General features: G+C 45.9%; 1 protein-coding gene across 1 annotated transcript in view; it reads right to left on the minus strand.

The window, feature by feature from the left end:
- The window catches only part of LOC309400288 (KAT8 regulatory NSL complex subunit 1-like), a 529,998-nt gene extending 517,072 nt beyond the window's left edge, over positions 1–12,926 (minus strand). The window contains exon 1 of the mRNA XM_081968699.1: positions 12,685–12,926. The gene's annotated coding sequence lies outside the window, so the exon portion shown is untranslated. The remainder of the gene's footprint in view (positions 1–12,684) is intronic.
- Between the last annotated feature and the right edge of the window lie 2,351 nt (positions 12,927–15,277).

Genomic DNA, 15,277 nt, shown 5'->3' on the forward strand with positions numbered 1-15,277 from the left:
CGTGGCAGCATCAAATTGGCTTCCTCGAATTCGCCTTTGGCTTTGCCTTTTTCCATCTAGGGAGAATTCCGCACCGCCAGGGGGTGTTGAAGACTTAACCTTTGGGGGCAAAGTTTGGGCTTCTGTAAAACTCATAGACAAATCTCTAAAGATCTGGTCCAATTGCTTCATCTTTTGTTGTAATAATTTTTCTCCGCCAGCAGATGGCAGTGCAGCTTCACTTTTTGGCTGCCTCTCCTTTCTATACGTATGCGGAAGTTCAGTTGACTCAAAGGGACCACGTGACCTCGGTGACGTGTACATGTCTCTTTGTTCTAATTGACCAATGAACTCTGTGGGGTGTGTCTTAGGCTGTTGTTTTGAAGACAAGATGGCGTCCTCAGACATTTTGGGAGTGGGGGAGCTTCTCCTACTTCGCCTTATCTCTTCAAAACACACTCTCGCCTCCCTAGCATATTTTTCAAACAGTTCTATTTGATCAAGATAGCTTTGCATTTCTTGCTCATCATCTGGGGGAATTTAATAAAATCTGCTTTCTGCGTGGGAGGATTTTTTTTGTGCCGGCAGTTGCCATTCATCAATCGTTTGATAATCTGCGAGGGTCTGGGAATGGAGTGGCTTTGGCAGAGTGGGAAGTTTTGGCTTTGCCCCCCAAAATTCATAATCTCCTGGAGATATTTTAGAAGGAGGAACCACTGACCTCGTTTCGTGGATGTCGCGTCCTGTAGCTCCTTCTCCCATATTTGGCTCGGCACCTGAAGGAATTTGTTGTTCCTGAAGCACGTTTTGATCTTGCTTCTCTGTGTCCGAGGGAGCCTCCTTGTCAGAGGAAGCTGATCCATCTGTGCTCGCCCCGTCTTTCTTTTTCTTTTTTTTCGACATTGCTAATTAGGCTTAGTCGGTTATCTTTAGATAGCATGAAGGGAAAATACAGCCATAAATTGTAACCATCTCAGCTGGTATCATCAAAACCAAAACTCTGCTACCAAGTTGTCAGGGGAAAAACACCCTGTTGGAGATCAATGGACCGTGGCTGATTCCCTTCCGCATATCTTTTGAGATATTGAGAAAAATAAGTCTTTAAAGTATTCTAATTAATAAACAAACTTTAATAATAAAATAATAAAAGTAAATGAAACAGAAAATAACTAATTGGTTACATTTTGATAATGAAAGCTACGTTTGCCAAAGTTGGCTGCCGAACAAAGAAGAGAGGAATTTGGAATGTGTAACGCGTGCGCAATAAATCACTTTCAGATAACATTTTGTTTTATGACCTGCGCAATAAAGCTTTCTTAGTTTAACTCTTGAATGTCAGTTTAGGCAGTTCAGGCCTAGCAAACTTTTTAACATCGTGACAAAGAGAGCCTGGAAAGTATTAGGGTCAGGCCAGAGCACAGGACCTTCTGTTAGGGAAAGGAGAGTGTGTGTGAAAATCGATGGAATAGTGAATGAAAATTTTGTTGTTTTTGTTGTTGTTGCTTTTGTCCTGTGAAAGCAAAAAAGCAAAGGCTCATTGTACGTAAAGAGAGAAGGAGGTGCTGGAACTAACTGCAGAGGGGCAGAGGTCCTCCCCAGGTCACCTTTTTGGATCCGGAAAACCTTAGCAGAATTCCCTAAGAGGAAAGGGGCCGAATACTTCGTTGAGGGAATCGAACTCCTTCCCGGAATTTTTCTTCTTCCGAAAACTTACGGCGGGTCACCTGGCTAGGCCAAAGTGAGCCCTACATGTTTTACATGGGTCATGGGAAGCATTAGCTCGTGGGTGACAGGAATTTTCCCTGGAGATTTCCTTGAAGCCTGGGACGCCAGGGACATGCCTAGCTTGGTTGGCATGGAGTGCAAGGAAACTGTGTGGCAAATGGGCTTTGCTGAAAGATGATACAGGAAAACTAATTTGGTTACATAAAGGTACTTAAAAGAAAAGGGGAAATGTTGGGGTTTCTTTTTTTCTTGTCTGTTTGTCTCTTTCTCTGTCTTCTATGCAACCACGTGGTTTTGTTTGTTAAGATTTGTGCCTTCCCGGAGATAACTTCCGGCAGCCGAAGGCGACAGATGCGTGTGTCTGCCTTCTCGCTGCCTCGGTGGGCTCCCCTGGATCCTAGGGGAGCACAGGGTGCCTTGGAGTGGCGCTCTGCCGTAGGGGGGGCTTGCTGGGACCCCCTGGAATGGCGGCGGCCGCGGGGGGGGGTCTCCAGCTTTGCCCCAGGAGCCGTGGAGCGTAGGGAGTGCGCGGAATGCCAACGCGCGCTTCGCCGAGTGCAGCCAGGAAGGAAATGACTAATTTGAATGCAGCAGCTGAAGCGCGGTGAGGTGGGGGCTTTCCCCGGGTCTTATACAGTTTAAAACCTTATTGACTGTCTTGCAGTTTTCTCCTGGACTTTGTTTCAACCAGTGAAGGAGTTAAAAGTGGAGGTGGGAGGGAATTTCCACCCCCCTCGGAAAAGCGGCACTTGGAAAATCTCTCCCTTGCGAGGGAGAGAGAGAAAGTTCAAAAAAGTTTAAAATACTTTCACTTCCCTTAATTAATGGGGAAAAAGGGTCCAAAAAAATTACCACCTGGAAAGGCCTCATCGGCCCCAACATCTTCTACGTCCAGCCCCATTGCCCACCAGTCGCAGTTGGGGTCTTTTCTACAACCTAAAGCCCCTGAAGAGAGTTCAAAGGATTTCTCTACTCAGCAGATGCTTCAGGCCCTCTTAAAGGGACAGGATGAAATGAAAAAACAGTTGCAGGACTTAAATGATCAGCTCAGAGAGACACAACAAAAAAGTACACAGAACGAGCAGCGGATAGGTGTACTGGAGGAGGGTGGGGTTGGGATGAGGAGCGGCCTGGAGGCAATCCAAAGGGGGAATATAGAATTTGAGAATCATATGATAAAAACGGAATTTGAAAGGATGTCTTTTTTTCTTAGGTTTCAAAATTTACCAGAAGTTGAGAACAAAGATCTTAAAGAGATTATGACCACAATGTTAGCAGAATATATTAACAGAGATAAACAACAGCTTGGGTGGGATATTGACTTGATTTATAGGATTAACTCAGCCTATGCAAGAACACATAATGTCCCAAGGGAAGTTCATGTTAAATTTCTTAGAAAAACCACAAGAGATGAGGTTCTAGGAGCTCAAAGGGGAGGACCATTAAAATATAAGGATAAAGAAATAGCCATTCTTAAGCAGATCCCAAAGAAAGTAAGAGATAAGAGAAGGAAATATTCCTTCTTAGCAAAAAAATTATATAATAATGGGATCTGGTTCAGGTGGCTGTTACCAGAAGGCATGTTGATTTTTTGGGAGGGCAGTAGAATTAGAATTAATACAGTTGCGGAAGCAGAGGCTTTCATGAAAAAACATACTGCTCTATTAGGTGATGTGGAGGATCCTACACAAGATACAAAGCAGGGAGGGGCTGAGGTTCTGCCAGTGGTGGGGGGGGGGGGAAGAGGAGACAACAAGAAGACTCAGATCACAAAAGTGAATTGAAACACTATTTCAAATGTTGTTACAATGTATTTTTAAGGAAGTGACAAAAGTAAAATGATTGAAACATACTGATGATTTGGTGTTAAAGTTAAAACTGCTAATATCTATGTAAATGTTCATTGTTTTCTATTTTTCCTTTTTGTAAAAGTTGCGAGACCCGGGGGGGCTTCTCCCCCCCCCCCCGCACGATGTAGCTGTCAAAATGTTCCATAACCTTTTACCCTTTTTCCTTTGAAATTTTTTTTAAAACCAATAAAAATTTTAAGAATGAAAAAAAAAAAAGATTTGTGCCTTCCCTAATTTAACAGATTTGTGCTGGGAATGACTAGGATGCTGAAACCTGAGAGTTCTTCCCCCCCCCTCTTATTTTCTCCTTGTACTTGTGTAAATGTGTGTCTAAGTCTTTGTGCACCCTCAAGGTAATTGTAACTAAGATGTCTCCAATCCAAAAGACAAGAATTTTAAATAGTTCAATGAAAGAAAAGAGTAAACTGGCAGAAATGGCCTTCGCTCAGTTTGTTGGGCCCAGAAAACTAAGTGAAGGGGGGGGAGTCTTTACTTTTTGTCTGTTTGGCCAGCAGAAACAGAGTAAAGAGAAGGTTTTTTTCCCTTCCTTCCCTATACCTTAAAGTAACAACCCAGGAAATGTTTTAAGTTCATTTGCAAGAAAAGTTTCATCCTTGCATTTATTGTGTGTTTAAATGATTTTACCTGTTCATCTCTTTCCTGAAGCATGTGACTCCAGACCCCATTTCTCATCTGTGATATCCCCATAATGTTACCAGTTTATCTATTTAGTAACTGATGGTTTTATTTTTCAAACTCTGCCTGCAAGCTATCTACCCCCCACGCCCCCTCTTGCCTCTAATCCTCCAACAATGCCTTTTCTGTGGGGGAGGGAACCTTGTTCTCATGTTTTTCAGCCCTGGAAGATTGTACTCTTCAGGTGAGTATAGATTTTTTTTTCCCTTTTGGGGGAGGAGGAGAGTGTTGCCTTGTGTGTGCATGTATGAGATGAAGGAAATTCCTACTAAAGGTTTGCCTTCAACCTGAGAAAAAAACCCTCTGCACATTTATCTGGCCAACCTACTCTATTGGTCCTAAAGTAGAAACCTGGCCTCCAGAAGGCAGTTTTGATTTAGATTTTGACAACAAAATTGCTGATTTCTGGCCACCATCCGATGACTCAAGAGCCCCACCCAGATGCAAATGATGTGTTAATGAAAGTCTCCATACAGCTGGATCTTTAAAAATATGCCAACTCGTGCTGGGAGGTCCAACCTAGAACCCTGGCCAAATGCAAACAATGTGTGGACAAACATCTCTATACATTGTATCTATACATCTTGATCTTTAAAAATATGCCCGCGCTCGCTGGGAGATCAAGATAGAAGAGTTTGGATCTTTAAAAATTAGCCAGCGTCCTGCTGGCAGATCCAAATTAGAAACAGAACACCCTAGGGCAGAGACAGGTATTAACAATCTAGTCCTTAAGGAGATAGAACAACAGGGGTAACTCCAAGCAAAAGTAAGAAATTTAGCAGGTAATAAAAAGGTAAAGCCTGTCTGAATGGGAAGACCTAGGTAATTGGACTTGATTAATTTGATGTAATGTCTGTTGAAATTCTTAGGTGTGTATCTATACTAATAACATGTAGAATTGAATGGCATTGAATTGATTGTGATATGTTTGACCAGCTGGTAAAATAAGTAAGCTTGGGCTTGAAGCTGTGGGGAAGGGGAGGGTAGTTAGGATTTAAACTGCTCTCTGAGTTTTCCCATGCTTGAAGAATGAGCCACATGTTCCCCAAGGAAAGAAAATTGAAGATTTAAAGGGACAGGACCTCCCCCAGGCCTGAAAGTGTTGTTCCATGGTATTTGTGCATGTTTGTGTGTATGTGATCATTTCCAGACCTGGAGGGAAGTTGAGATCCTTTAATAATAGAAAATGGAGCTCATTGGCTTATGTACAGCTCCCTGAAATAATTGTAATAATTGCTTTGCATGAAGAAAGAATGAAATGGGATTTTTCTATGTGAAATTAATTTACACAAGCAGTCTGATTGCAGTGCAAATGTGAGTATGTTGATGGTAAAAGTTGGTGTGAATGTACTTTGATTCCCTTTCATATAAAAAAACAGTAAGTTGCAAGTTTGTTTAATGGTATGTATGTGTGTTACCATTTCCAAATGTGAAGGGAGGGTGAGATCCTCTAATAATAGTACAAAATGGAGCTCATTGGCTTGTAATAAAGCTCCCTGAAATACTTATGATTGGTTGGCATGAGCAAGCATGAAGGTCTGATTGCAGCATGAATGTGAGTGTGTGTCCCCAATGCCCCAGGGAGTGATAAGTGAAGGGATCCAGAGACCTGTGATTGCCTGCGTGAATTCCCCCCCCCCCTTCCTTCTGGGTCATTCTTTGGACGGAAGCAGGAAAGGCGGGGAGAGTGAGTGTGTGCTCATTTTTACCATGAGTGTGTGTATGAAATGCCCCCAGTGATACCTGTGAATGCCTCTGTGCATCCCCCCTCCTTCTTTCCCTTCTTCCTTTTGGGTCATTAAAGGGGGCTGCGGTTTTTCTGCTCACTTTAACCACTTTTTTTTCTCTCTCCCTCTTCTGAGAAATTTGGAGTAAATGGGTGGCCTGCTCCTGCACCTTTACCTTTCACTGTTGTAATCTTTTCATCTGCATAAAAAAGTTATGCAGTTATATTTCCTTTTCTGCTCTGAATACAATTTTGACTTTTTTCTTCTGGAAAATTTTGAGGTTTAAAATGCTTAATTAAACCTATAAAAAGAAATGATTTTGAGATATTTCGCTTACATTTGTAAATGTTTTAACATACTTAATGAGAATTTGCTTCCATCTGAATGGAATCTGATATTTTAGAGTGTTGACTCAAAGTACCTCTTTTTTAATTGCAATTTTTTAAAGCTGTTCTTCTTCCCTCCCTCTTTTACGCCTGAGTGCATTTTTAAAAAAAAGAATTTTATTGGTTTTTAAACATTTATAGGGAAAGGTAAAAAAGGTACATAGAAAATTTTGGCAGCTCCTGTGCCGGTGGTATAAATCCCCCCAAATCTCACAATTTTTACAATGTTAAAAATAATGTATAAAAGATAAGCATAAACAGAATCTTGTTTTACATTATATCAACCATATGTTCAATCATCTCTTTTTTGTCACTTTCTAGTATATCAACAATTACCATAATATTTCAAATACATTTATTTTTGTGACCTGAGCCTTTTCGATATTGCTCCCTCCTCCCTGTCCCCAGATGGAGCCACAGCCCCCCTCCTCCTTCATATCTTGCACATTACTACCTTTTTCACCACCTCCCCTATTTTCGTCCTCTAGGAGAGAACTATGTTTTTTAATGAAGGCTTCTGCCTCCTCCGCTGTATTAATTCTAATTCTATTTCCCTCCCAAAAAATCAACATTCCCTCTGGCAATAACCATCTAAACCAAACTCCTTTATTGTATAATTTCTTTGATAAGGAGGAATACTTCCTCCTTTTTTCCCTTATTTTTTTCGGAATTTGCTTAAGAATGGTAATTTCTTTATCTTTATATTTTAATGGTCCCTCCCTTTGGGCCCCTAGCACCTCATCCCTTGTGGTCCTCCTAAGAAACTTAACATGTACCTCCCTTGGAACATTGTGTGTTCTAGCATATGTTGAATTAATCCTGTAAACCAGATCCATATCCCACCACAACTGTTCTTTATTTCTCTTAATATATTCTGCTAAAATTGTACTCATAATATCCTTAAGATCTTCATTTTCTGTCTCTGGTAGGTTCTGGAATCTGAGAAAAAAGGACATTCTTTCAAGTTCTATTTTTGCCATAAAATTTTCCAGTTCTAAATTTCCCTTCCGGCCTGCCTTAACCTCCTCCCCCAATCCAGCTGCCCCCTCCTCCAACACCCCAATTCTTTGTTTGTTTTCTGTTATATGATGTTGTAGACATACATCTGTTATATGATGTTGTACACAAACCCATTAATTGGGTTTGTTTTTTTGGATATTTATCTAATTTCCTTTTAAACTTTTGTGATATGTGTTTTTTAATGTTGTACGCCGCCCTGAGTCCTTTGGGAGAAGGGCGGCATATAAATCCAATAAAACAAACAAAACAAACAAACAAACATACACCTCTGAGTTCATCTTTGAGATCTGTCACCTCTTTTTTCAACTCATTTTGACCCCTCATAATTTCCTGAAACATTTGGTTAACAGACAGTTCTTTTGAGCTCTCTCCAGTCCCTTCTTGTTGTAACAATGAAGTAATTTTCGTCTGCTGCATGCTTGGACTGGAGGTGGCAGAAGCGGGAGCCAATAATGACTTGCCTGTTGGTGGTTTTTTGGGCCCCATTTATCTGCGTTCAGGGATGATAAGTATTTTGCAAAGAAAATGGCGTCAGAGGAGGGCGCAGCTGTGCCAGTCCAAGGCGGCAGGCAAATCCAAAAGTGAAAAGTTAGCTCTCCTTCACAGTTCCAAGGCACGAAGGTACGCCAGAAAGAGGAAAAGTCAAATAGTCAAAATTAATCAGGAAGCCCACGTAACAGGAGAGATCCAGAGCACCTTCAGAGAGGGTATTAAAACAATTACCAGAGATTTTTTGTTCCCCAAAGGTAGTTTCAAAAGGCAGGCTTCATTTATAAGTACAAAGACGAAGATGGAGGGGCGCCATCTTGGCTCCTCCTTTGGCAGGGAGAAGAACAAGGAGTTCCATAAAGTTTTTTCCTTTTAAAAAGACAGCTCAGCAATCACCTCTTGCAGCTGTGATATCAATCTTTCTCACATAGCTAGTACAAGTGGCAAGTCAGCCTTTATTCTCTCTCCATTCCGATATAGAGAGAGATAGTTCAAATGCCGCTTTGTCGGGGGGGGGGTAAAGAGAAACACCCCACTCTAATCTTCCAGTTTCAAATGGATTGAACAAGAACTTACAATAGTTTGCTGCTTATCTGTTAACAATGATCAAGGAGGTTAGGGCGGATCTCTCCGCACCGGCACTTCAGCTGCTCTTTTTTCCCTTAACTCTTTCCTCCCAGAGCCCATTCGGCGAAAGGGCAGATAGCCGGCAGCTGTTTCATGCCCCCCCTCCGCTCCCCAGCTACTGGGGCGAGGCTGGAAACACCCCCGCCAGCTGCCGCCGAGTCTGGGGGTTTCCAGCAAGCCGCCCTGCGGCAGGACACCACTCCAGGGCCCCCTGTGCTCCTGAAAGGAGCCCACCGGGGAGACGAGCAGCGGACAACACGTCCGTCACCTACAGGAACCGGAAGTGATCTCGCCTGAGTGCATTTTTAAATGCTTATGAGTCAAGGTGCTCTTCCCTATGATATTTTGTTTGTTTGTTTGTTTGCAACACAAGTTGTTGTCCCTTTTGGAAATTTACTCATATTACTGCAAAAGTGTTTCAATCATAGCGGCAGTGGGAATGTCATGTTCCATGAAATTTACATTGTCTGCCTTCTGAAATAATGTTTGGATTTCCACACTTGGACAGAATGGGGGAAATTCCACAACATGAGACTAAAGATATGTCTGTAAAGATCTGTATATTTGGCCTCTCTTCTTCTTCTTCTTCACCTCAGAAACAAAGGACTGCTAGCTCAAACCATAACTCTCAAATTTGCTGCTGGTGATTGCCTCCTGATAAAACCTGACATGAGGGGAAAAAAAACTTAGCCATGCCTGGGACAGACTACCAAGACTGACTGACCACTCTTAACAGCAAGCTAAGCTTAGTACCATCCAGCAGATATGAAAGAACGGACCCTGAGATGGAGAAGTAAAGACCAAAAGACTCTCTTCTATCCCCAGAAGACAGCTGTAAAGACTACAGGGGAGGGTGAAAATTGATTGTAAAGTTTTCTTTCTTTGCCTCCTTCACAGAAATTCATTGTAAGGTTTTCTTTCCTGTCTTGTTTATATTGTAATAAGTTTAATGTATTCATGTAAGAATTGTATTTGAGAATGGCTAGCACAGCAAGTTCTGAACACCTTAGATTTCTATCTAGTGGGAGGGAAATTTTGTCCAAAATGTCTGTATTTTCTGTATTGTAGAAGCAGCTACACAGAGAGAGAGAGAGAGAAAGAGAGAGAAAGAGAGAGAGAGAGAGAAAGAGAGGGGGGGAGCGCCCATTCAGAATTAGATTGAAACTATCTCCTCCACACAAAGCTTCTCCTAGGTTGATTCTTTCCCTGACCAAAAAAAAGCCTAAACAGTGATATCTCCCTTTTAATCCCATGGATGAGGGTCAATTCCCCCACTTGAAGAGTAGCAGAAAGGATCTTCAAAACTCAAACCCTGATTGTGACTAAAAAAAATAATGATGCTGCCCAGTTGCCCAGTAAAGCAGGACATGTTGCACTGGTGGTCTCATGAGTAGGAGTCCCAAGGCTCATTGTGTGTAATTTAAAAAAATACTAAATAGCCTGGATTGCACACTAGCTAAACTCAATTTGGCCTCACTAAAATAAGAGCTAGGGCAGTTTCAAGAACCATCCCTTGGAAATGGGCAGGCTGTAGTTTTTTAAAAGGCAAAACCATAGCTGCGAAGAATTTTGGGATTTCTGCTTGCTTGAAACCTGTCTGGAAGCCCACAGTAAGTGATATCTCATATTAATTGGCATGGTAAATTGGATACTCTAAATTTCTTTCCAGAAATTGTGCCCTGGTTGCTAGACCTTCATGGTTGAAAGCTCTCTGGGAGCCACTGAAGGGATCCTTTGCTGTCTCTCTCAATGCCTTTCCATCAGAAAAATTAAGCTTCCCTGATATGACCAATTTTGATCTTTTGTCAAGAACATGTGCGTTCCACTCACGTTTTGAAAAAAAAAGGAGGGATTGTGGAAAGTTATCACCCAGCCCTCTTCCAGAAAAATGAAATACCCTAGGAAATATTGAAAAGGCAGAATATTATATTTTCCTGGATGTGAAAAAGGGAGAAACACATTTTAAACACAAAGTAAATTCCTGCAGCTTCCTGCCCATCCCCACTTTGTCAATGGGCCATTAAGAAGGCCAAACTAGTCCACTTTACATAATAAAGAGTTATCCCCATCAACTCCAGGGGGATGGGATTAAGGCATGATAATATTGGCACTTTACTCAACTGACCACATGGCATCAGAGAACTCTGAGAATTCAACCAAACCTGGACTCAGCCTAGAGCCGTGATGGCGAACTTGTGGCACGCGGAGCCATTTGTCAGGGCACACGAGGCGCTGCCCTGTCAGCTGGCCAGCGTGCATGCGCGCGCTAGCCAGCTGAGTTCACCTTTTTAAAAGCTATTTTTCACCTTCCCCAGGCTCCAAAGGCTTTATAGGTGCCTGGGGAGGTGGAAAAGAGCCTCCCCCGCCCCCCGCCCCCCCGGAGGCTTCAGGGACCGTCCCTGAAGCCTTCGGAACACTTAAAACCACCCGGTGACTTCCGGGTTGCTCGGAGGGTCGTTTTAAGCTTTCCGAAGGCTTCAGGGACCGTCCGAGGCTTCCCTGATGCCTTCGGAGCGCTTAAAATGACCCTCCGAGCCACCCGGAAGTCACTTCCAGTTTGCTCAGAGGGTGGTTTTAAGCGCTCTGAAGGCTTCAGGGAAGCCTCTGGACAATCCCTGAAGCCTCCGGAGGGCCTCTGGGGGGTCAGGGGAGGCTCTTTTCGCCCTCCCCAGGCTCCTATAAAGCCCCTGGAGCCTGGGGAGGGCAAAAAATATGTAAAAATGGGGGGGGTCACGCATTGTGCGCGCATGCGCACTGGGGGGGGTCACGCGTTGCATTATGGGTGTGGCACGCCCGCACTCGACCCCCCTGCGCTCCCCCCACTTGTGGCACGCGAGCCAAAAAAGGTTCACCATCACTGGCCTAGAGAGTTGCCCCTGCATGGCCCATGTGAGTCTGACAACCAATCAGAATACATTTCTTACACAGGAACAGGAAACAGAGAGGTGGGACTGAACAGGTTATAAAAAGCCTAGCAAGCCCCTTCCCTTCCCTTCTTCTCCCCAACATTGAAGCATGTGATCACCTTTTCTGTTCAGGACTCAAGCCATGTGGTCCTGTCCACCATTAAAACCATCTTTCCAAGCAGCCTCCATGTCTCCAGTGTCTTTTTCCCCACTTGGAGCCGAACCCAGAAGGATATTTCTTTCAACAGCTCCATGGGAGTCTGACAACCAATTAGAAGACAAGCTCAAGATCAAAGACCAGAGAGGGCATAAAACCAGGGACTCAGCATCTCAGTCCTCCCTTCTCTTCTTCTCCACCAACATTGAAACATGTGATCACCTTTTCTGTTCCACCAATAAACCATCTTTCCAAGCAGCCTCCATGTCTCATGTCTCCAGTCTTTTTCCCCACTTGGAGCCGAACCCAGAAGGATATTTCTTTCAACATCATCTTCTCCCCCCCCCCCCCCCCCGTTTACAATGGAACCGCAATATCTTCGCATAAGCCCGCACGTACACGTCTGATTTTTAACAGATGCCGTTCGTCGCGTTGACTAAGGGAAATGTTTTACATATGCTATTGTAAAATGGACAGAGAGAATGATTGCCTTCATTCCGAAACAAAGTAAATACTCTCCAGTTTCCTCTCTTCCCTACCCCCAAGCACTGATGACCGGCTGCAGCCCTTCCTCCCCCGCCCCCACACTTAACTGTTAAAGGGAACTAAAACGCTCTTTTGCAACCCTATAAAAGCACAATTACTCCAAGATGCATAGCTTTATAGCTTTCCAAAGGTAAATGAGGTAGGGCAGAGATGGCATTGTAGTTGCAGGACAGCAAAAACTGTTGCAAACAGGTAACGGAAAAGTAGTCAGGCAAAGGAACAAATTAGTATTATGCAGAATTAAGAACCCGGCGGTGACTGGCAGTTCGAGTGGAAAATAATAAAAAAACCGTTCAGGGTACTTTCATGATTACGGATTTTTTAAAAAGGAAAGCGCCCTCTGCAACAACAAATGCACACCTCAGAAACAAATTAAAAGAGAACCGAGTCAAAAATCGAAGTCCGGTGGGGTGGGGGTGTCAAAGAAGTTGTTTCTGGCCGGTGCGGGCTCGTACGGCGTGCAGGTAGCCAGTAGCGCTAACAAAGACAGCAACAGAAGGCCCGAGAAAGGGCAACGGGAAAGCCAAGCAAGCAATTGAGTAAAGCAGGCCAAAGCAAGCAGGCGGCGACACCTACCACGTGACGGAGCTGAGAGCACAGTCCGGGCGGATCCGGCCCAAAGCAAATATATTGTGATTTTAAAAAAGGATGCAGTTTGCAAACAAGGTGAGCGCGAGAGAATCAGTCTTCCTCCTTCGCTCCCGCCACCACCGTCGTCTTCTCGCAGTTGCTGTTCCCTCTGTGTAGCTCCCCCTTTCCCTGCCCTTCTGCTCCCTGCTCTTCTGCGGGCAAGGACGGACGGGCAGGAAAAGGGCTGCGGAAGGGACTCCTGCCGGGGGGGGGGGGAGAGGCGCGGGAAGGTTGCCTTCTCTTTTGCAACAGCCTCCACCCCACGCACCCAAGAGGAGGGAGAGGAGGCGGCAGCGATTGGGTGTGTGTGTGTGAGGGAGGTCCTGGCTTTCTCCGGCAGTGGCAGTGGCGGCGGCGGCGACTGTTGCGGTGCCGCCTCCTCTGCTCCTGCGAAGGAGGGTCTCCCGCTCTTCAAAGTGGAGCCTAATGTGCAACAGTCTCTGCGACGTTTCCTCCTCTCTGCCTTCACCCACCTTTTTGCTTTCGCATCCGACCCGCGTACGACAGAAAGCAGTTGCAGGGGTGGCGCTACTGCTGTTTTTCTGCTGCTAGATAATGTTCGGGGGGGCGGGGGGGAAATGGTGACTGAGCTCCTTCTCATCGGAGAGCGCACCAGGTAGGTAAGGCACCATAAGGGAAAGCAAAATGGAGGGGGGGAAAGAAACGAAACACAAAAAGGGAAGCACTAGTAAAGCAGGACATAAAGCGAGATTTGGATATAAGAGTGAACATGAAACGGGGTCAGACTAGAGGATCTCTTGGCGCACCGTCTATCCCTTCTATCTCGTTATACATTTTCTAGTCTTGAAGAAGCGGAAACTTGAACTCAGGAAGTTTGAAATGTCAAACCGCAAAAGCTAACACCTGTTGTAAGTAGGTCAAAGTCAGTTGGAGGTCTCGCAAGTCAGGCATAGAGTTTAACCACAAAAACCAGTATGAAACTAGTGCTTCCTGCATGCTTTTCAGCCTAGCAATAAGAGACTAGCCAATAGAAATGATTTAGCACATTTCCGTGTTAACTGTTTTGAGGAAGTTATAACAACACGCTTCTCCCTAAGAACCTCGCTCAGACGTCAGATGTGGGTTTACACCAGTGACGTGCGGTGAGGTTTATGACTGGTGAGGCTGGTGACGTCATCAAACCACGTCGTTGCGTCATCAAACCACGTGGTTGCTCCGATCGCACGGGCGCAGCCCAAACGGAGAAGTTTCTTCAGCTCCAGCCTCAATCAGCGCACACGCGGTCCCCTTCATCTTGCCTCAGGAAGGAGGGGAATGGGACCACGTGTGCAGGGGAAGGGGATCGCGGCTCTGCTAATCTGAGGCTGTGCGCTGAGGAGCCGCCTGCACACGTCCCATTCCCCTTGCAAGGATCCCGGGCTCGCCCGATGCAAAAAATGCCTAGGTACCGTGTTTCCCCGAAAATACAACCTGTCCCGCGCTCACTGACCTAGCGTTATCCCAAAAGCGGCAAGTTACAGCAGCCGGGGGTGGGGGGAGCGCTCACGTTGCTTGCCGCCTTCGGTATACCGCTAGGTTGGGGAGTGGCGTTCTGTCCGGCCAGAGGGGAGAGCAGCCATGAGGTAACCATGCTCACGAGCAGCCACCCGGCAAATGCCCTCTCCAGCCGGGAAAAGCACCATTCACTGACCTGAGCAGCCGCTCGGCAAATGCCCTCTCCAGCCTGGAAAAGCGCCATTTACTGACCTGAGCAGCCACCCGGCAAATTCCCTCTCCAGCCGGGAAAAGCGCCATTCACTGACCTGAGCAGCCGCTCGGCAAATGCCCTCTCCAGCCTGGAAAAGCGCCATTTACTGACCTGAGCAGCCACCCGGCAAATTCCCTCTCCAGCCGGGAAAAGCGCCATTCACTGACCTGAGCAGCCGCTCGGCAAATGCCCTCTCCAGCCGGGAAAAGCGCCATTCACTGACCTAGGGGGTACCAAGCCCTTGCGCAGCTCTCCCAGGCCATCGCCGCTGGCTGCTGCTGCCCGCCGCCGCCCGCCGCCGCCCCGCTCCGCGCATAACTTCCAAACTCCAAAACTTCCAGCATCGGCTACTCTAGGAGTGCTCTCTATGGTGGGCCGGCTGCCGGACAGAGAGTTTTCCGGACAGATTCTTCCAGCAGCCGGCCCACCATAGAGAGCACTCCTAGAGCGGCCGATGCTGGAAGTTTTGGAGGTTGGAAGTTATGCACGGAGCGGAGCGGGGCGGCGGCGGGCAGCAGCAGCCAGCGGTGGTGGCGGAGAGCTGCGCAAGGGCTTGGTACCCCCTAGGTCAGTGAATGGCGCTTTTCCCGGCTGGAGAGGGAATTTGCCGGGCGGCTGCTCAGGTCAGTGAATGGCACTTTTCCCGGCTGAAGAGGGCATTTGCCGGGCGGCTGCTCGTGAGCATGGTTACCTCATGGCTGCTTCGCCCCTGATGCTGTGCCCGGCTCTTCGGGAGCCAGTTCACAAGAGAGCAGCCGCCCGGCAACTCTCCCCTCTGGCCGGACAGAACGCCACTCCCCAACCTAGCGGTATACCGAAGGCGGCAAGCAA

Source organism: Natrix helvetica (assembly GCF_964273705.1).
Source record: "Natrix helvetica genome assembly, chromosome: W".
NCBI classification, from domain to species: Eukaryota; Metazoa; Chordata; class Lepidosauria; order Squamata; family Natricidae; genus Natrix; species Natrix helvetica.